The sequence below is a fragment of the Panthera onca genome, chromosome A2 (assembly GCF_046562875.1).
Source record: "Panthera onca isolate mPanOnc1 chromosome A2, mPanOnc1 haplotype 2, whole genome shotgun sequence".
Classification (NCBI taxonomy): domain Eukaryota; kingdom Metazoa; phylum Chordata; class Mammalia; order Carnivora; family Felidae; genus Panthera; species Panthera onca.
Window position 1 is genome coordinate 36931898 of NC_138340.1, and position 20852 is coordinate 36952749.

Consider the following 20852-nt stretch of genomic DNA (forward strand, 5'->3'; position numbering starts at 1 on the left):
CAGGCAGGGAGAGGTGCCGGGTGCTCGGTGGTGGGCGGCCCCTGCGCTGGGCTCAGCCCGCGTTCGCCTCCCAGGCGCCGCGCGCAGCGCGCCTAAGGGGAGGGGCCAGGCGGGCAGGAGCGCGCCTGGCGGGGCTTGGGGAGGACGAGTGGGGGCAAGCGCCGGGTGCAGATCCGGCTCCCTACAGGGAGAGGCGGAGGCCGGAGAGCAGCGGCGAGTGGGTCGCTCCGTGCCTCGCCTAGGCCGAAGGCTCCGGACTAGCCGCCCTGCGATCCCTCTCAGCTCTCCAGCTTGCTAAGTCCCCTGGAGAGAGCCAAGCAACGCTTTTGGTATGAAGAGAGGGCAGGAGGAAAGGGGGAGGGGGCAGGAGGGAACGAGGGGTGGAAAGGTCGCTAGCTCCAAAGAGGCGGGGGCGCGGAAGAGGTGAGTCGGCAGGGCTGGCGGGAGCGAGTTGGGGGGCGGGGCGGGGGTGCAGAGCTGAGCTAGGCTAGCTGGCGGGGAGGAGTGAGCGTCGGCAGCCACTGGGGCTGAAGGCACCGCTCGGGTTTCCCAGCAGGTGGAGGATGGCTGCGGGACCTTCCGCGCCCTCTCCGGGAGGGAGGCGCGGCTCAGACCTGTTCCGGGCGAAGAGGCGGCTCAGCCCCTGGCTTTTTCAGGCGTGAGTGCGCAGGAGCTGCGGTTCGAATCTGCCCTCCAGGGAAGGGGGGATTCGCAGGGCTTAGGTAGGGACAGACTAAGTGGCTTCCACTCCAAGGCAGACTGAGACACAGTCTGATCAGGATCGCCCCTCCAGGGTGCCCGGGCCGTCTCGCCCTTCCCTTCCCCGACTGAGCCCTCTAGCCAGGCGCGCGTCCGGGGTGGTTCTACTCCCTGGGACTTGCCTAGGACCAAGACTGAGCTGGGAAGGCGGGGTGGCAAGCCACTGGCCCCAGGGTAAGGACCCCCGGGGGAGGGCCGTGGGAGGAACTGAAGTCAAAGAAGCCCAGGGGGTAGGAAGAGGCAGCAGACCAGGCCCAGGCAGGGGCACGTCCCATGTCCCGGAAGGTCTTTCCTTGGGACTCTCCCAGGCCCCAGGACCTGCCACTTGTGTCCTTCTAAGACCTCGCGGGGGCGTTCCCTGCGTTCTACAGGAGGGCACACAGCACGCCCAGATCCAGTGCAGCACAAAGCCTGGACACCTAGCCTCAGCCACCTCCCGCATCTGGAGCTCGCGCGTGGGTCTCTGGAGTCAGCTGGCCCCTTGGTCAAGGAGCTCCCCAGACATCCTCACCCGAGGTGGTGCAGTCCGGCCTTGCTTCCCGGGCTTCCAGCCTCTGGTCCTTGCCCTTCAGCATTTCCAAATCTGCCCTCTCCACTCAGCTGATTCCAGCTGGAATCAGTTGGCCCTCTCTCATTTATCCCACTTCTTTCCTCTGCTTGAGTTTGACTCCAATAGCCCCCAAAACAGGATTTGCACCAAAGTTGCTACACTGAATTTAGATCTCCACAAGCCCCTGTGTTTTGTTTTGTTTTTTTTTAAATTGCATTAACTAAGTATACACCTTGCAGTCAGCTGGGCGGTTTGCAGGGGAATGATGTCTCCACCACGCTCCCCTCCACTGGGCGTCAGTCAGGGGCTTCTCCGGGCATTTTCAAAGCACCAAAAAGTTGGGCCACCAATAAAATGACATAGAGGTTCTCTAACCGAAAAAGCATGGTGGGGAGGTGGTTACTGAACTCCTTTGCAAGTTTTCTCAAAATGACAGGGAGTTTGGCTAACTGTGCCTTCTCTTGGAAGAATGTCACCTCCTGTCTTCTGAAAGACTAGCATAGAATGACCCTGTTCCAGCAAAAAATGAACCAGGCTGACACTGACCCAGCATATCCAGGAGTATGCCAGCCCTCGGAGACTCACTGAATCGCGGGCTGTATTATGTCCCAAACCCACCTGGACAAAGTGTGAGATTGTTTAGTCTAAATGCATCAGAGCCATCGGAATGAGGTTCCCAAAATACGGCAGTGTGGCATATGGGTCGACCCACACCCACCACCACTGTGTGAACCTCTACAAACACAAGCATTGGTGTGTGAGAACTAATGATGGCTGACATCTGATGCCTACAATATACCCACTAAGCTTGTGTTTTCTAAAGTCACCTCCTCACAGATGCTCAAAGCATGCCTAGCATCTCGCAGACAATCTGGGAATAGTTGCTAAACCACTGGAGTGACTGATCTCCTGTAACTCTATCTCTAGGTGATACTGCGAGGCCCACACAACAGAGGGAGGGACTGAAGCCCAAAGCGATTAAACCAGATGCCCACAGTAGAGCAGCAAGGGACGCTACACAGTTGGCATCTGACCCAAGAAATGTGACTCCAGGGTCTGTGTTGTAACCATTGCGGGTAGTGCCTGCCTAAATTGGGCCTCCAGACTCCCTGTCCATCTGACATTACATTATGTATTTGGTTTTTGCCTATCTCCGCACATTGAACGGTAAACTCTAGGGCAGAAAGGGGCCTTGAGTCCTGCAGCATCTCCCAGCACCTACAGCAGCAAGAAGCATGAGAAACACTCAAAAACTATTTATAGGCTGTTTTGATGAACTTACTAAACTCTTATGCAAGACCCTTGGTGTGAAACCAAGGGAGGAAAGAAATGCAAACAACAGGGACAGACAATGGAGTTTCTGCTGTCAGGACCACACAGAGGGATTGGGATATTTCTAGGCACTAAATCAGAATTGGAAAGGACCCTTCCAGCAGGCCTGCCAAGGTCCAAGAGGCTGAGGCTCAGAGAGGTTAAGGTCTTTGTCCCAAGGTCACATGGTCAGCAAATGGGAAAGCCAGGGCTGGGTGCAGAATGCCAGACTCCTAACTTCTGCTTTCCTGCCTGCCCACCCCCACTGCACCCCACCGAGGTACCTCCCAGCAAGCATCAGGGCTGGGAGCCTAGGACAAGGGCCTGGTAGGATGATAGGTCACAGACACCTTCCTGCAAGAGTTGGGGTTGTTCAGACACATTTAAATTTGATTTTAATAGAGAGAGACAGAACAAAACAAACAAAAAAACACCTTCGTGAAAAGAGACAAAATCTAGACAGAAAAGTCCATATTAGAATCTGTCTCCAATCTCTGTAAAATACTGCCTGTCACAGAAATTTGAGTCCAGTCCTCAGAGGAGACTCACTTTGGCTGCTGTTCCAGGCTTTAATTAATAGAGACTGCCCCCTGTTTGTCACAAGGAGAATGCAGGGAGACTGCTTGGGAAAGAAGCCAGCCTGATAGACCAACCCTTTGTGGCTTATTTGCCAGATCCCAAACTTTAAACCTGCTATCCCTGTGAACGTCAACCAAACCAAATTCCCTTGCTGTTCCCGCCTGGAACATTGCCCACACCCGTTTCCCAAACCTTTGAAAAATATGTACAAGAAGGAAGAAAGGAAGGAAGAAAGATATGGAGTGTTTGTAATATTCCTGGGGAAAGCACCATTCTTTTTTTAAAGTATTTATTTTTTTTTTTTTTTCCCCTCTCTAAAGGAAGAAAGCCACTTTCCTCTGGGTATGTCAACTCAGTAAATAGAGTCACTGCCTCCTCATAGAAGTGTGATTATTGACAACATGTCCCCATTTAGAACATGTGGTTGGGAAAGCATTTCTGTAAGGGTTCCTGGTGGGGAGAGGTGCGGGTGTGTGTGTGTGTGTGTGTGTGTGTGTGTGTGTGTGTAGGGAATTCACTTCCTAATTGAAACACCTGTCAAGTTCATAGGAGATGAAAAATCATCATCAAAGACCACCCCCACCACTACCCAAATGAATTCCTGCAAATGTGGTGAAATTAACATGCAGCTCTTCAGGAAAGTGCTTTCTATGAAAGAGATGATGACATTATTATTTGCAACACAGACACTTTTAGTATCTAAGGAAGAATCTCGTTGGCTCTAGGCTTAATTATGTCAGTCTGCAGCACAATTTGCAAGGAACCTGCAACCATACTCCCCAATAATTAAGGGGAAGGAGCGATGTTACGAAGGAGGTTTGCTCACCAGGACTCGGAGCCCACGTCAGTCTATATGCAACTTCACAAATTAGACTCTCTGTGTTGTGGCCCTCACTGGAAGGCATTGATTCTTAATAGTCCTCATCGGGTGACTCTTAGGGTTTCAAAAAGGTTTCTTAGCAACTGTTAGCCTTGCAAAAAAGAAAAGAGATGACACACAAGCTGTTGGTTGCAAACCTTAAGAGCTGCCTGGGGGCTGGGGGAGATCAAAACTGGACTCCCATATACAGAGGGCAAGGAGAGACCAAAGGAGGAGGCAGATGTCTCCAGATGGGTGGATGGTGGGGGTAATAAGCAAGGGAACTTACAAGGCCTGCCCTGGGCCCTGCAAGGCAAGTGGATCTCTCCACCTGCCTGCCAGAATCTTACAAGTTTATATTACACACAACCCGCAGTAGGGGTCAGTAGTATATCGTCCAGATGGTCTCAGCAGCACTTTGCTCTCTCAAGGCTGCATCCTTGAAGCAGACTCCTGGTGCCAGAACAGTGTTTGGAATATACATTGCAAGGATAGGGGAGGGGATGATGAGCCTCCGATTGCCCACCGCCAGCTCAGGGGTCAACTGAAGGTCATGTCCCCTCGATGACTTTCTCCAACAGAAGCCAAAATGTGGCCAGCACCTTGCCGTGCTGGGGCAACACGCTGGTTTGATATATTTTATTCTCTTGTTCTGAAAAGAGAAAGGAAACTACAAGAGAAGTGAAGTGGGTCTAAATTTTGGTTCCCCCAGACTACAAGTAGTAGGTGAGATGCTTTTTGGTGGTACCCAAACATGTTTGTAAATAATTTTATATTTATTGCTAATGTGTGTCAGAAAAAATTAATGACACATCAAACACTTGGCTTCAGGGGAAAAACATTTAAGGTGCACATCAATTTAAAGTCCATTTAAGAAGAAGAATAAATACATTATAGTATTTATTAATAAAGTAAAAATGCAGAAAATAAGATGAAGTGTCTTGTGTTTAGGAAACGTGGGTTTTGGTATGAGGACAGGGTTTCTCAGCTTCAATGCTATCCACATTTTTTTTTTAATGTTTATGTATTTATTTTTGAGAGTGAGACAGAACGTGAGCAGAGCAGGGACAGAGAGAGAGAGAGAGAGGAAGACACAGAATCTGAAGCAGGCTCCAGCTTCTGAGCTGTCAGCCCTGACCCAGATGAGTGGCTCAGACTGGAGGACCGTGAGAACCTGACCTGAGCCAAGGTCAGTAGCTTAACCGGCTGAGCCACCCAGGTGCCCCAATGCTATTGACATTTTGGAGTGGATCATTCTGTGATGGGGGGAGCTGATGGGGAGGCTGTCCTGTGCATCGCAGAAGGTTCAGAGGCATCTCTGGACTCTACCCACTAGATGCCAGTAGCACCTCCCAGTTGCCACAACCAAACACAGGTGATGAGCAGACATTGCGAAATCAGTTGAGAACCGCCCCATGTTTAAATCCTAGTTCTTTCTGTATGAGGTTTATGACCTCAAATGAGTCGCTTAACCTCTCTAAGCCTCAGTTTCCCCACCTATAAGATGTGGATATGAATGGGTCTTTCCCGGGACACCTGGGTGACTCCTTCGGCTAAGCCTCTCTGACTCTTGATTTTAGCTCAGATCATGATCTCATGGTTGGTGAGTTCAAGCCCCATGTTGGGCTCCACGCTGACACTGAGGAGCCTGGTTGGAATTCATTCTCTCTCTCTGCCTCTCCCCCATGCGCTTGCTTGCTCTCTCTGTCTCTCTCAATAAATAAATAAATAAATAAATAAATACTTTAAAAAAAGAATGGTGCTTTCCCCCAGGAATATTACAAACACTCCATATCTTGCATAGAGCGCTTAGCACAGTGAAATGGAACTTTGGCAGTGCTTAGTAAACAGTCATTCTTACCACAAGAAACCTGAAGGAGCCTAGCAGGTGGCAGGCACTGCCCTGAGTCCTAGGGAGACAGAAGGCTGAGACAACATCCTTGCTCTCCAGGATCTCAGATCTCCAGGACAAGATAGAATATAGAGGCAGGGCAAGCTTCCTGGGCATGCAGTCTGGACAGCCTTACAGCAACCCATGCTCAGGAGGGTCCCATGCTTCACCTGCTGCTCTGCCATTGCTGTGAAACTCTTAAATGATTTCTGAACACGGGGCCTCACCAATTCTGCAGCCAGTCCTCTATGTAGGGGATGCAACTCTGGCAAAATGAGAGGTCAAGCATTTGGGAACTTACAGGGGGATGTTTCACTCCGCCTACACAGGCAAAGGCGTCTCTTATTAAAGTGTTGACATCAAATCAGTCCTAGCTTACATGTATGTAAGCATTCTCAGCAATGTAGCAAGAAGAATTTTTTTTTAAGTAGACTTTATGCCTAGTGTGGAGTCAAATGCTGGTCTTGAACTCACAACCCCGAGATCAAGACCTGAGCTGAGATCAAGTTTAACCAACGGAGCCACCCAGGCACCCCACCGCAGGAAGAATTTTGGTAGATTCTCTTTAAAAATAGTTCTCGAGGTGTCTGGGTGATTCAGTCTGTTAACTATCCAACTCCTGATCTCAGCTCAGGGTATGATCTCACAATTCCTGAGATCAAGCCCCACGTGGGGCTCTGAGCTGACAGTGTGGAGCCTGCTTGGGATTCTCTCTTTCCCTATCTTTCTGACCCCCCCACCAAAATAAATAAATAAACAAACTAAAAAAAACCCAGGTAGTTGTCAGATGTCAGTCCCAAGAACAATATTGAAGTTTTCCATAGTTAAGTTTCCACTGGTCCATAGAAAATTGAAAAAAATTATGGTTGATGAAATAGATATTCTATAAGCAGCTCTTTTAAAGGTTGTATACTCTATTTGTGTAACAATCACTTTCTAAACTATGTTAGTCTTGTGTGTGTGTGTGTAAATATTTCTTACCAGAGAAAAAATGGTAAACTTATCATGCCTAATCTTTGGTCATTTTACTATAGATGAAATACCAGAGTCTGGGATGACTAATGTGAGAATCTCACAGTAGGTTTAGTTCATAAGTTAAGTGGTAGTTTGAGGCAACTCTCTGAATAATTTAAGTCCCTCCAACTGTGTTGTGAAACCAAAATAGGATTTAGGGTCATGCATTTTCCAGCTAGCTACATTGGCTAAAATGATGAGGTATATACCCAGGAATTAGCTACGGCTGGATGCAAAGCACACAACTCCCTGGACCCATGTCTCTCTGCTCCAACAAATGCCTATAAATACAGATTGTATCAGATAGTTTTTTCCATGTAACAAATCATCCCAACATTTAGTGGCTTAAAATAATAACTCCTTATTTAACCAACAGTTCCGTAGATTGGCAACTTAGGTTGTCCTCAACTGGATGGTTCCTCTGGTCTTGGTTGGACTCACTCATGCATTTGCTGCTAAACTGCCAGGTCACCAGGGTGCTGGTTGGTCTGGGACAGCCTTCATTTGGGACAGCTCCTCTCTGTCCCATGAGATTTCTCATAAGCCATCAGGCTAGCCAAGGCTTTTTCACATGACGCCTGGGCAGGGTTCCTAGTCACTAAAATAAAGCACGTAAGACTTATTGAGACCCCGGGTCAGCACAGGCACATCATCACGGTGCCACATTCTGTTGGCACAAAACAAGCTACAAAGGCAGCTTATATTCAAGGAGAATATGGAAGAGTGGCAAGGTTGCATTGCAAAGGGACATGCATATGGTGCCTGGGTGGCTCACTCAGTTAAGCATCCGACTTTTGATGTCAGCTTGGGGCATGATCTCACAGTTTGTGAGTTCGAGCCCAGTGTCAAACTCTGTGCTGAAGCGGGGAGGCTGCTTGGGATTCTGTCTCTCCCTCTCTCTGTTTTTTGACCACTTGCTCTCTCGCTTTCTCTCTCTCTCTGAAAATAAACAAGAAAGAAAGAAAGAAAGAAAGAAAGAAAGAAAGAAAGAAAGAAAGAAAGAAAGAAAGAAAGAAAAGGAAAAGGGACATGCATGAAGAATGTGTGAATCACTGTAGCTATTTTTTTTTTTTATGTATATATATCGACCGTCTTAGTCCATTTAGGCTGCTGTAATAGTATGTGATATACTGGGTGGTTTGTAAATAGTAGAAATCTATTTCTCACAGTTCTGGAAGCTGGCAAGATCAAGACACAAGCATGGACACATTCTGGTGACAGCCCTCTTCCTAGTTCATAGGTGGCACCTTTTCACTGTGTCCTCACATGGCGGAAGGGGTGATGGAGCTCTGTGGGGGCTCTTTTATAAGAGGGGTGATTCCATTCATGAAGATGCCACCCAAATGACCTAGCCATCTCCCACAGGTCCTTCCTTCTAATATCATCATATTGGTCATTAGGATTTTCTGATGTGAATTTTTAGAGAACACAAACATTTATTTAAAAAATTTTTTTAAATATTTTGTTTATTGTTGAGACAGAGAGAGACAGAGCAAGAGAAAGGGAGGGGCCGAGGCACAGAATCTGAAGCAGGCTCCAGACTCTGAGCTGTCAGCACAGAGCCCGATGCGGGGCTTGAACTCAAAGACTTGCTCGAACTCACAGACCGTGAGATCATGACCTGAGCTGAAGTCCGAGGCTTAACCGACTGAGCCACCCAAGCACTCCTGAGAGGACACAAACATTTAGAGGATAGCTTCAACCTACCAAACAGTTCAAATGGCATTACTACCAACCACGGTAGAATGAAAATCCCCCTATCACCAAGACTGCCTCACCGACAGTATTCCAGGAGAAACTTATACACACGTTTGTACTGTCTGCAAAGAAGCAACAGTCACATAACGTTATACAAGTTGTACTTTCACCTACATAATCAGAACAACCCCTGTACATTGGAAAGTTTGGTACCCAAACAGCCAGCCATGTGTCCAAACCACTAAACCGGGAGGTCCTTGGTGCCTCCCTTTGTTTCAACTTCCATATCCTGTCAGTCACCAAGTTCTGTCAATTCTCCCTCCTGAACAAACATCAGATCCTTCCTTCCTGTCATCCCTGTTCCTCCTGTTTCACTTCAGCCCTCATCATCTCTCATGGTGACGATGACACTTCTCCCTAATTTTGCCTACCCCTCCCCCCATGTCCTCATCCTGAATCCAGTTGTCTTTCATTCACTTAACAAGCCTTTATTGAATGCTCACATCCTGCCAAGCACTCTGCTGGTGGTGGCAGATACAACAGGAAATAAGAGAGCCCCTAGTTTGGTAAAGGAAAGAAGCAAAAAAGACTTAATTTATCCGTCAGGGCAGGTCATGTGCTGTACTGCATAACCACAAAATCTCAGTGGCTTAACCCAGTAAATGGTGATTTAGGAATTCAGGTCTCTTCCGTCATGTAGCTCCACCATCACAAAATCCTTTACTTTGAGTCATGTGGGAGCCATGCAGAGGCCATATGGAGCCATAGAGGAAAGAGCAGAAGGATGGAGTGAGGTAGTTTATGGCCATGCCTGGGAAGTGGCATACATCATTCCCACCATATTCCATTGGCTGAACTCAGTCACATGGTCTCAACTTAAGCACAAAGGGCTCTGGGAAATGTAGTGTTCCTACATGCTCAGAGCAGGAAAGAGAGCTGGTGAGTGTATAACCAGTCCTTTCCTCAATGGATGATTGTCATGCATATAACTGGGAAGTATGGCATCCTAAGGGAACCAGGGGCGGGTCTAATGTATTTACTATATCCTTGGATTCAGGAAGGCAGGGTGGTGGGCTAAATAATGGCCCCCGAAGATATCCAAGTCCTAATCCCTGGAACCTCAAACCTAGTACCTGGCAGAAAGGACTTTGTACATGTGATTAAGTTAAGGATCTTGAGACAGAGAAATTGCTCTGGATTATCCAAGGGGGCACTAACTGTAATCATAAGTGTTCTTCTAACAGGTAGATGGAGGGAGATTTGACCAGGGAAGAGAAAAGGGAGATGGGATGACAGAAGCAGAGATTGGAGTGATGTGCTCTGAAGATGGAGGAAAGGTCCACAAGCCCCACAAGCTAAAAAGCTGGGAAAGGCAAGGAACAGATTATCTCTTGGAACCTCCAGAAGGAATCAGCCTGCTGACACCTTGATTTTAGGCTGTTAAGGCTCAATTTGAACCTCTGGCCTCTGCAAGTATAAGAGAATAAAGTTTTCTTGCTTTAAAATAGTGAATTAGTGATTTGTGACAACAACAAGAGGAAACTAATACAAGCAGTTATGCCTACACTAAGTTCCAGATAAGGATCATGCATTAGTGAGCTAGGCAAAAAGACTGGAAGACAGGGCCAGAAGTGGAAGTTAAGGCTGAAGGGTACCAAGGTCCAGATCCAACAGGATTTGCCAGGGAGGAGAGGGAGGGGAAGAGGGCAGTGAATTTAAGCCTGAGGGCACCAGAAAGCCATTGAAGCAGGAGTGACCTGACCAAGATCTGCATTTTCGCATGATAACCCCACCTGCTCTGTGGAGAACACATCAGGGGAACCAGTGCTGGTGGCAGAAGACAGTCATTTATTTGCTTTATCCCAGGAGAAAAGTAGAAAGGCAATATTCCAGGGTCCTGGCAATATGTAGTGGAATCAACGGGACTTGGTGATGGCCCGCCTCTGGTAAGAGACATCCACTCCATCAGCAACATCAGCTGCACCAACTCTGATGGTCGATGGTACCTGCAGAGGACGTAACCTGCTTAGCCACCTATCCGGAATTGAGACAAACTAGGGAAGTCTAAAGGAACAGGCAAGGTGCCTGTGAAGACCGGGTGCTATCCATTGGATGCCTTCTTCCAAATCCTGTATTACCAACACCATCATGTCCTTTGTAATTTGAGTAAAATAGTTAGAGCACCATCCCCATATACAGGGAAACCCAGCATTAACCTTCATCACCACCCATGCCACGATCAAGGGATTTCTATTTCTCCAAATCGCTTCTGACTCTGATTTATTGTTGCTGCTTGTACAGCTACCCAAATGATGGGTGAGCTGAGGCTGAAATCCAACCTACACTGTCCTGGCCGAAGCATGTACTCTTGGTGTATACAGAAACTGATTTGATGCTTGGCATGGCCAGAACTTGGAACTTTTGAGGAGAAAAGACTGGAAATAAAGGTCAAGTAGGGGGTCAGCTTAAAGTGTTTCAATGCCTTGCTAAGGGGCTCAAGACTGCCTCCTATAATGATGGTACCTTGTCCAAAAATGTAAAACAAAGACAGACACATCCATTCAGATTTGCATCTTATGCAGATCATTTTGCCAGCAAATCTGGTCCTCATCACCCTTCTAGGACCAAGAAAAAGCCAACCAGTGTGAGCTGAGACTGTCTATACCGAGTCCTGTAGGGAATCCCCTTGGCCTCCATGCACAGACAGGATTAAACAGTGCTAGGAAAAGAAAGGGAAAATGGATCTGACTCAAGAGAGAAGCAGAAACAAACAAAAAGAAACAACTACCTGGTTGATGGCTTTCTGGATCCTGAGATTTGGGGGTTCTGTGTGCTACTCCTGGATCCTCCAATAAAGTCCTCCTACCTTCCTCCTGTTTTTGCCCAAATTAACACAAGTTGATTCCTCTTATAATTCTGACCTGGATATTGTGTGTCCACTTTCTGTCTTCAGGCATTCGTCGCATCACCACCAAATGTCACATTTTGTGTCTCTCCTTCCCGATGCCATGAGTTGGCCAGATGGAGAGGAGGAGGAGAGGTCAGGGGAAGGCAGGGGCGGGGAGAAGAGAGAAAGGTGTCATTGCATACATACTCAAAGATATAGAAAAGTGTTCATTATGGCATTGTCTGTAATAGCAAAGGACTGAAAACCACCTCCAACGGTGAGAGAACTGATAGTCTCCCAGAGAGATCTCTCCATCGGTGAGGTACTGGCTAAATAACTCACAGTACTTCCATACTGGAATACTATACAGCAGTTGAAAAGAATGTGCAGTGAAAAAAAGTTCTAGGGGTGCCTAGGTGGCTCAGTCAGTTGAGCATCCGACTCTTGATATCAGCTCATGTTGTAATCTTGCCATTCGGGGATCGAGACCTGCGTAGGGGCTGAGCTGACAGCTCACAGACTGCTTGGGATTCTCTTTCCCTCTCTCTCTGCCCTCCCCCCACCTCTCTCTCAAAGTAAATCAATAAAATAAAATAGAGAACTCAGTTTAGGCATTACTGTCTTACTTACATATTTAGTAAATAAATATGTTTATATTCTAAACATGGTATAAACTATAATAAATCATCATTCATATTATTACACATCTAAATGTATTTTATAAAAATATATAATAAATATGCTGTCCTTTATTAAAATATGTAAATATATAAGTATATTTATTATATGAATGTATTTATATAAATAACACAAATATGAAACGTAGAAGTAAATTTATATTGATAATATACATAATATACACGTATTATAAATAAATACATACAGTGTGTATATATATATATCAAATGAACTTCAAGGAAGATACAATTGTTTTTAAAAAGCAAGGCAGAGATACAAGCACACTTACTTTTAAATTTTTTAATGTTTATTTAGTTTTGAGACAGAGAATGAGTGGGGGAGGGACAGAGAGAGGGAGACACAGAATCTGAAGCAGGCTCCCATGGAAGGAAGGAAGGATTGGACACCCCGGGAAAGAGTTGGAGGAGTTTGCTGGCCTCGTGAGTCCCCAAAGGCAAATCCCTCACTCACCCATGCTGGTACAGGCTGGGGCCGGGAAGCAGCAGCAACAGCATCCAGAGGCAGCAGGGGCAGCAGATCCCTGGGATGGTGGATGGAGCAGTGAGCCATGGTCTTGCAAGCGAGGGGAATCACCATGCCTGGCTGCCCTCGGCCCTTACCCCTGCCCCAGCCACCTCACTAGCTCTTGCCCTGGCATCACCCTCCAGCATGGCATGGGCAAGCCAGGCAGAGACAGATACCTGGGGCCACAGGAATGTCCCCCCTGACCTGTGTGTCCTAGTTATTGAACGGGCATAAGGAGTCACCCAGGGCCCTTGGAACCAGGAGGGAGAATCTAGCCCTGGAATCTTTTCTGATGGGGCTTGGGAAGAATTATGGAGGGACAGCATTTATTGCCAGTTCATTCGCAGAATAAAAGCACAACACAAGGTCACCATGGCTGCTGATGCCAGTGTTTTCTTACCCAGGCCCCATTTCAGCCATTACCCATGGATTTGGAGGACTTAGATACACAAGAACTTAAAATTCAAGACTCTCAATAAATTTGGTATAAAAGGAATTTACTTCAACATAATAAAGGCCATATATGACAAGCCCGCAGCAAATAATCACATTCAGTAGTCAAAGCTGAAAGCTTTTGCTATAAGATCCAGAGCAAGACAAGTTTGACAAGGGTGTCCACTCTCTCCACTTCTATTCAACGCAGTATTGGAAGTCCTACCACAGCAATCAGGCAAGAAAAAGAAATAAAAAGCTTCCAAATCAGGAAGCAAGATGTAAAATCACCCATTTGCAAATAACATGATCTTAGTATATAGAGAAAACCCAAAGCCTCCACCAAAAAGGAAAGAAACAAACAAGCAAGCAAGCAAACAAACAAACATAGTACATGCTGTTACTATATTTAAAAGTCACTGTATTTTAAGGGCAAATCCTGGCAATATGCCATTCCATCCATTCCAAGGCTCTACAGTAACCGTACTTAATCTGCTGTATGTACTGCACAGTCAGTTGCTAGGGCTTATACCCAGGGTAGGGATCAGCCTCGTGATTGTCAGGGGTGTGTCAGTGTCTTATGGCCTTGAAGGAGAGGGAGACCAGCAGCTTTAGGAACTTCACCTGATTGTGCAGGCCATACATGTAGGCAGGGGGAAGCAGCACTGTCAGGCATGAGGAGATAGACTGGGGCAGAAAATGCCATACTAGGACCCCCATGTTCTTCCCTCTTTCGATGGGGTGTGCTCCATTCCAGGTATAGTGCATTTACACAGGTCTGACTTTCAGCAGAACAACAGGATCCCAGTAGAGATCAAGTAGATCCCTCTCACCCAGGGGTACAAAGTACCTCACCTATCCTAGGGGGCATCCCATGGCGAATTCCAGTAGACAACAACTTTTGGTGTTCTCAGCAGCATAGCATATGAATCCACAGTGAGAGTTGGGGCCATAGTGGTCTCCCTAGACTTCTATACCTTTATAGTGTTGGGTGCCTTAGCAGGGGTCCCCAGTCTGACATATGGGGCATATGTTTGATCATTCAAATGCATTAAAGCCTGTGACAGCACATTAGTACACCGGGACAAGGTGGTTTTCCCTGTTAATAATTTAATCTGCTGCTTCAATATTCCATTTTTCCTTTCTACCAACCAGTGCTTTCTGAGCCAGGACATGGAAAACAGGGAGGATCACCTCAGGCTCTTGCAGGTGAGCCAGATGTCCTGATGCCATATCCTGATACCACAGGGCTTAGTTATGATAATCTGCCCTTTGGCTTCCCAGTGTCTAAATTCGAGGCTAATCTCTTTAGAACAGCCCACCTGTCAGTGCAAAGGATTAATGGCTAGAACACATGAGTGATCACCAGTGAAACCCCTCTGAGTTCAGCCCAGTGGCTGCTTAGCTTGTTCCTGTTTCCATCCAGGTGGTGTCAGTATTGGGTTGAATAGCAACTTGAATTCCTCTGCGTGGGTTTCTCCAACTAGACCTGTCTGTATATTAGGCATCAGAGGGAATTTCCCCCATTTCCTCTAGAGGCCACAGAGGCCACAACACGAAGAAGAGTGGGGGCATTTGAAGGATCTACATATTCTATAGGACCCAGTAGCACCCACATTTCTGGAGACAGTGGGCTGTACACGGAAAATTATAAAACTTTGATGAAAAATTAAAGCAGAAACAAATGAAAAGATATCCTATGTTCATGGATCAGAAGAATTAATATCATTGAAATGTCCATATAACCTAAAGTCATCTAAAGGTCCATGCAGTCTCTATCAAGATTCCAATGGCATTTTCACAGAAGTACAAAAAAAAAAAAAAAAAAAAAAAAAAACCTAAAATTTGTATGGAACCACAAAAGATTCCAAATAGCCAAAGCAATCTGAGGAAGTATATAAGGGTAGAGGCATCATATTTCCGGATTGAAATTGTATCGCAAAGTTACAGCAATCAAAATATTATGGTACTGGCATAAAAAAAAGACACATAGGCCAACAGAATAAAGAGCCCAAAAATAAACCCATGCATATGGGTGGTCAATTAATTTATAACATAGAAGGCAAGAATATACAATGGGTAAAGGACAGTCTCTTCCATAAATGGTGCTGGAAAAACTGGGTAGCTGCATGCAGAAGAATGAAATTAAACTCATATTTTATACTAGTCACAAAAATTAACTCAACATACTTAAATGTTGTACATGAATCTGTAAAACTCTAGAAGAAAACCAACAGGAAAAGCCCCTTAATATTGGTCTTGACAACATTTTTTGGATGTGACACCAAAAGCACAAGCAATAAAAACTAAATAAACAAGTGGAACTACATGAAACTCAGAAGCATCTCACAGCAAAGGAAATCATCAACAAAATCAAATGTGAATGTACGGAACAAGAGAAAATATTTGCAAATCATATATCCGATAAGGAGTTAATATCCAAAATATTTAAAGAACTCGTATCACTCAATAGCAGAACCCACAAATAATCCAATTTAAAAATGGGCAAAGAACTTAAATAGACATTTTCCCAAAGACACACAATGGCGTGCAGATACATGAAGGGGCTCCACGTCACTAACACCAGGAAAGTGCAAATCAAAATCATAATGAGATACTGTCTCACAGCTGTTAGGATTCTTATCCTAAAAAAGGCAAGAGATAACAAGTGTTGGTGAGAATGTACAGAAAGGGGAACCTTTGTGCACTGCTGGTAAGAATATAAATTAGTATGCCCACGATGGCAAACGGTATGGAGGATCCTCCAAATATTGAAAATAGAACTACCAGGGCACTTGGCTGACTCAGTCGGTGGAGCATCCAACTCTTCATCTCAGGGTCATGAGTTTGAGTTCCATGCTGGGTGTAGAGATGGCATAAACTAACTAACTAACTAACTAACTAACTAACTAACTAACTTACAGAAAACAGAACTACCATATGATCCAGCAAACCCACTCTGGATGTACAACCAAATCTGTTTATTCTCTTGGGAAACAAAACCACTACCGCCAAGGGATATCCGCCCCTACATGTTCATTGCAGCCATATTCAAAATAGCCAAGACATGGAAACAACCAAAGTATCCACTGACAGATGAATGGATAAAGAAGATGTGTGTGTGTGTGTGTGTGTGTGTGTGTGTGTGTGTGATTTATGATATGTATTTCATATGATAGTATTTCAATATATATATGACATATCATATGGATATATGTCATATGAATAATCATTTATATATTGAAATATTATCAGCCATAACAAAAGAAATCCTTCCATAGGTGACAACATGGATGGACCTTGAAAGCATTATGCTAAGTGAAATAAGTCAGACAGAGAAAGACAAATCTTGTATAATACCACTTATTTATGAATCTAAAAAAGTCAAATTCACTCATAGAAACCAAGAGCAAATTGGTGATTGCCAAGGGCTAGGGATGGAAAGATGGTGGTCCAAGTGCACAAACCTTCAAGTAGAAGACGAGTAAGTTCTGGGGATTATGCCGCATGGTGACAATGGTTAACAATACCGAGAGTTGCTACAAGAGTATTTTTACCACCCCTCACCCCACATACACAAACAAGTAACAATGTGAGGTGTTGGATGTGTTGACCAAACTTACTATGGTAATTATTTCACAATATATATGTGTACCAAATCATCACATTGTACAACTTGAACTCACATAATGTTATTTGTCAATTATATTTCAATGAAGCAAGAAAAAAATCAGGTCAAGCATCTCCTTCCTTTAGAGCCTTTCTGGGACACTTTTCTGATCCCGTGAGAGTTGACTCAGTTTTTCTGTTCCAACCATACTATGGAATAGGTTCAGTAATAACACTAACCACATTTTATTACATTTATTTACCTATACACCTGTCACCCACTAAGAGATTATAAGCTCTTTGAGGACAGGGACTATTTTATTCATCTTGACACCTTTAGTTACTAAAATACAGTTTGACATAATTAGATTATAAATGGGAAATGAATCAATAAACTTTGCCTCTCCAAGAAAAATTCAAACTGGAAAAAAATTGATGTGGGAAATTTGGCTCAAACTTCTGAAGCATGCTTTAAAAATTCTATTTGAGGGGCGCCTGGGTGGCTCAGTCGGTTAGGCATCCGACTTGGGCTTGGGTGATGAACTGGCAGTTCATGGACTGAACCTGCGTTGGGCTCTGTGCTGACAGCTCAGAGCCTGGAGTCTGCTTCAGATTCTGTGTCTCCCTCTCTCTCTCTGCCCCTCCCCTACTTATGCTCTGTCTCTCCAAAATAAAAAAACATTAAAAAAATTAAAAATTCTATTTGAGCTGACAACAAGGTACAACTTCTTTAAGTTATCCTGACATCACCATGCCTACATATGAAATGCCCTTAAAGTCTGAGGCAATGAACACAATAAAAAAAAAAAAATCTGTTGATTCTCTTAGGAAAAGTAAGTCTTTACACAAATGACTGATGTTTTACATGGGAATCACTCCTCACTTGTCAGGAATTTTCTATTTGGTAGGGTGCTTGTTAAAAACTCAGATTCCTAAAGCGCATGCCAAACCAGCCCTACTGGATCTGAGTCTGAGCAGGTACAACTTTTGCAAGGTTCCCAGATGTTTCCTGATGTTTGACCATGGCTTCTCTACCCCTGGTTTATTGTCAGAGTCCCAGATTCTACTCCTGGGGGCTGGGGTTATTTTACCCTCTTTCCTGACAATTTTTACAACTGGAGATTTTATTCTCTGATGCAAAACTAATGGCCCAAATATACATGACTTTCTAACCCCAATCTTATTATTGCAAAGCACACTTTTGCTTTGAAAATTACTTCAACATGAGAGATAACCCATTCACTGGTTTATCTGATTAAGACTCTAAGCCCTTCTGATTACATCACACCTGTCCTCTTCCCTCTACACTAGCAGCATTCGATTTGCTTCAGGGCACAGGGCTTTGGGCTTGAATCTGTTCAAACGTTAACAGCAGAACTGCAGAAAATATACATATATGTCATTATGCGGTCATTAATATCAGTAAGTGAATCAATATAAGATTTTGTGCTAGGAACTTATATGCAGGTATTTATTGGACATATGTGGTAGAATTTTTCTGATCAATCAAAGCAATACTATCATGGTATTTTCAGTAAACTGATAACAATGTAAAGGTTAATTAACAATTAGTGATCCTCAGAGATGCCAGTTTACCAAGATATTATTCTATTCTCTTAGCAATGGAGCTATAAAGCCTTCCAAATCAGACAATAGGTTATGTTAAAATGTCACTGTTGTTCTCATGGAGCTTTTCCAACAATCTATGAGGTTTTCTGAAGGTGTTAGAATTACATCCATTTGAACACCAGAAAGTATATGGGTTTCTATTTATATCTATCATGAGCCAAATGTTCAAACAATAGCTTTTTCTGAGATTAGTGACACAAATGCAAAATAATCCATACCCAATGGAGCCTGAGAGAGACATCCTTACATTCTTATTAGAGAAGTAGGCTTTGCTTTGAGGGGGGCTGGGTGTTTTTATCAGCCTTTTCACTAATTTTACTAGGAAACAAATGCATAGTTTACTTCCACATATCAATTCACAAAGCTGTAGAACAAAAGAGCTAGAAGGGACTTAAGACGGCAACCTCCTTGTTCAAGGTCAGTGGCAAAAATGGGACTATGACCAGATCTGCTTTTTCTACTGTTTCATAAATTCAGTTCAGTTGTTTTCACATATGTATATTAGATACCAACTTTGTATAAAGGAAACATCTTCTGAAGCATAATGTTTGTAAAGAACAATTGCGCCAAAATATCTGCCATAAATCCCTCCTTCGATATGACACCGTCTCTTGATAAAGTTTTTGTTAAAACAAAATGTATACCCTGTAGCAATAACATAATCTGAAAAGAGAAATTCTTTGTCCACTCATGACTCATTCCTTTGTCCGGTCAATTATCAAGGATATATTAACGGTCTTACCATGTCAGGCACGACTAACTCTAAGGGTAAGTAGATCCATAGAGATGATTCTTACCCTTGAGGAATTTATTGGCTAGTGGGGAGAGACAGAGATATCAACTAATGACTAACAGCATTATGATCAAGGCAAGGAATGTTGAAACAGCCATTTAACGTTTAGCCTGAAGGAAGTCAATTAGATAACATTTGTGATGGATTTGGAAGTCCACCTGGTCATTTTTCTTTAAGGTTTGTGTGCAATTAATGGGACGCTACCTCTGCTATGCTTGGAGTTACCGACCATCAGGTACTGTAACAGAACATTCACTCATTCGGAATCTCCCAAATTCTCTTCTCTCTCATACATCAAAACAGCAGTGGGTTTCAGTTTTGCCCTAACCCAGTTTGACATTTAAAACCTGGCATCAGCAGGCTGTGTTGGAAGCATGGTAGTGGGGGTTCAGAAGTTCTCTCAAGGAGTAAGGCAGCATCTATTCACAGCCATAAAGATTCTGAGGATGGAAGAACACACTCCCCAGCATTATGCTCAGAGAAGGGGCCAGGACTCTGAGGATCAATGCCCTGTCATTCCCTCGCCTGTGCATATTCCTAAGGCAAAAGGCAGCCCCAGAGTGGTGAGGTCAAGTCAGGTGATTACAGAGTGCCTGTCACCTCAAGGGTTAGTCATTATGGAGTTCAGGCTGTGAGAGGAACCTTTTTTAGGACTAATGGCAAGAACTGAACAGAAGACTCTAGGGTGCTGTGCTCCTGCAGAGGAAACTTTGCCCAAAGGCCCTATGAGGATGGCTATAGGGTTCGGTTGAGATGATGTCTTGCCCTAATGGGCCCAGTTTTCAAGGCTTCCCTGAGTCAGGTTTTCAGTTCACCTGCCCAGATCCTTACAGGAGAGCTAGCTGGCTGGGTTAGGACTAGTTCCAGGGTTTGCCACATCATAGAAACAGAGCACTCTCTTTGCTTCTTGCCACAACTCAGAACTATTTCTGATCCATGTCTCACCGTGACAATAAGAGTTGTCACCTTCTCCCACACCATAATGTACCAGAATGAAATCATAACTCGACCTTTCTTCCTGAAATATCCACAGTCTCCTTTATGCAAATTTATCCAATCCTTTTCGAGAACGCTCAGATGCCATCACTAAGAGGAACTGGCTGGCTTCCAGAAGTCAAATGGAAGTCTCTATCCACCTTTTCTGCAGACCTCCTTAACACAACTTCTATCTGTAAGCAGCATAACACAGTGGTTGAAAGCACAGCCTTTAGAGCCACATTCCTTGAGTTTAAAATATCCCGGCTCCCCCACGTACTACCTGTGTAAATTTAAATGTCCTGTGTCAACTCATCTGTAAAATAGATGTTACAATAGCTCCTACTTCATGGGGTTGTTATGGTGCCTATAAAATAGATAAAGCATTTAGATCAGAGTAAGCATAATATAACAGCTTATGATTATTATTCTTATTTTAGTAACAGCGACTAGAAGCTGTTTTCATAAGAGAGGAAAATCTCTCTGACAGGGTGCTGTATTACAAAAAAATTAAAAATTGCAAAACAAGCAACATTCAGGCCATTCTGGAGAAAAGAGTTCATATAAAGATACGAAGGTATTCAATCTTTGAACATGTATTTATTAAATCCCTGTTCAAAGCAACAGGGATACAGGCATTCACAAAACAGACCATACACTCTG

At 44.4% G+C, this 20852-nt stretch overlaps 1 protein-coding gene and 1 long non-coding RNA gene across 4 annotated transcripts in view; both read left to right on the top strand.

Moving 5' to 3' along the window:
• LOC132673358 (transport and Golgi organization protein 1 homolog) overlaps positions 1-20852 on the top strand; it is a 257878-nt gene that overhangs the window by 149243 nt on the left and 87783 nt on the right. The gene's annotated exons all lie outside the window — the stretch shown is intronic.
• LOC145713003 (uncharacterized) lies at positions 179-10753 on the top strand. The gene is made up of 3 exons (XR_014135916.1): positions 179-329; positions 554-658; positions 9906-10753. It is a non-coding gene; the product is annotated as an uncharacterized LOC145713003 (long non-coding RNA).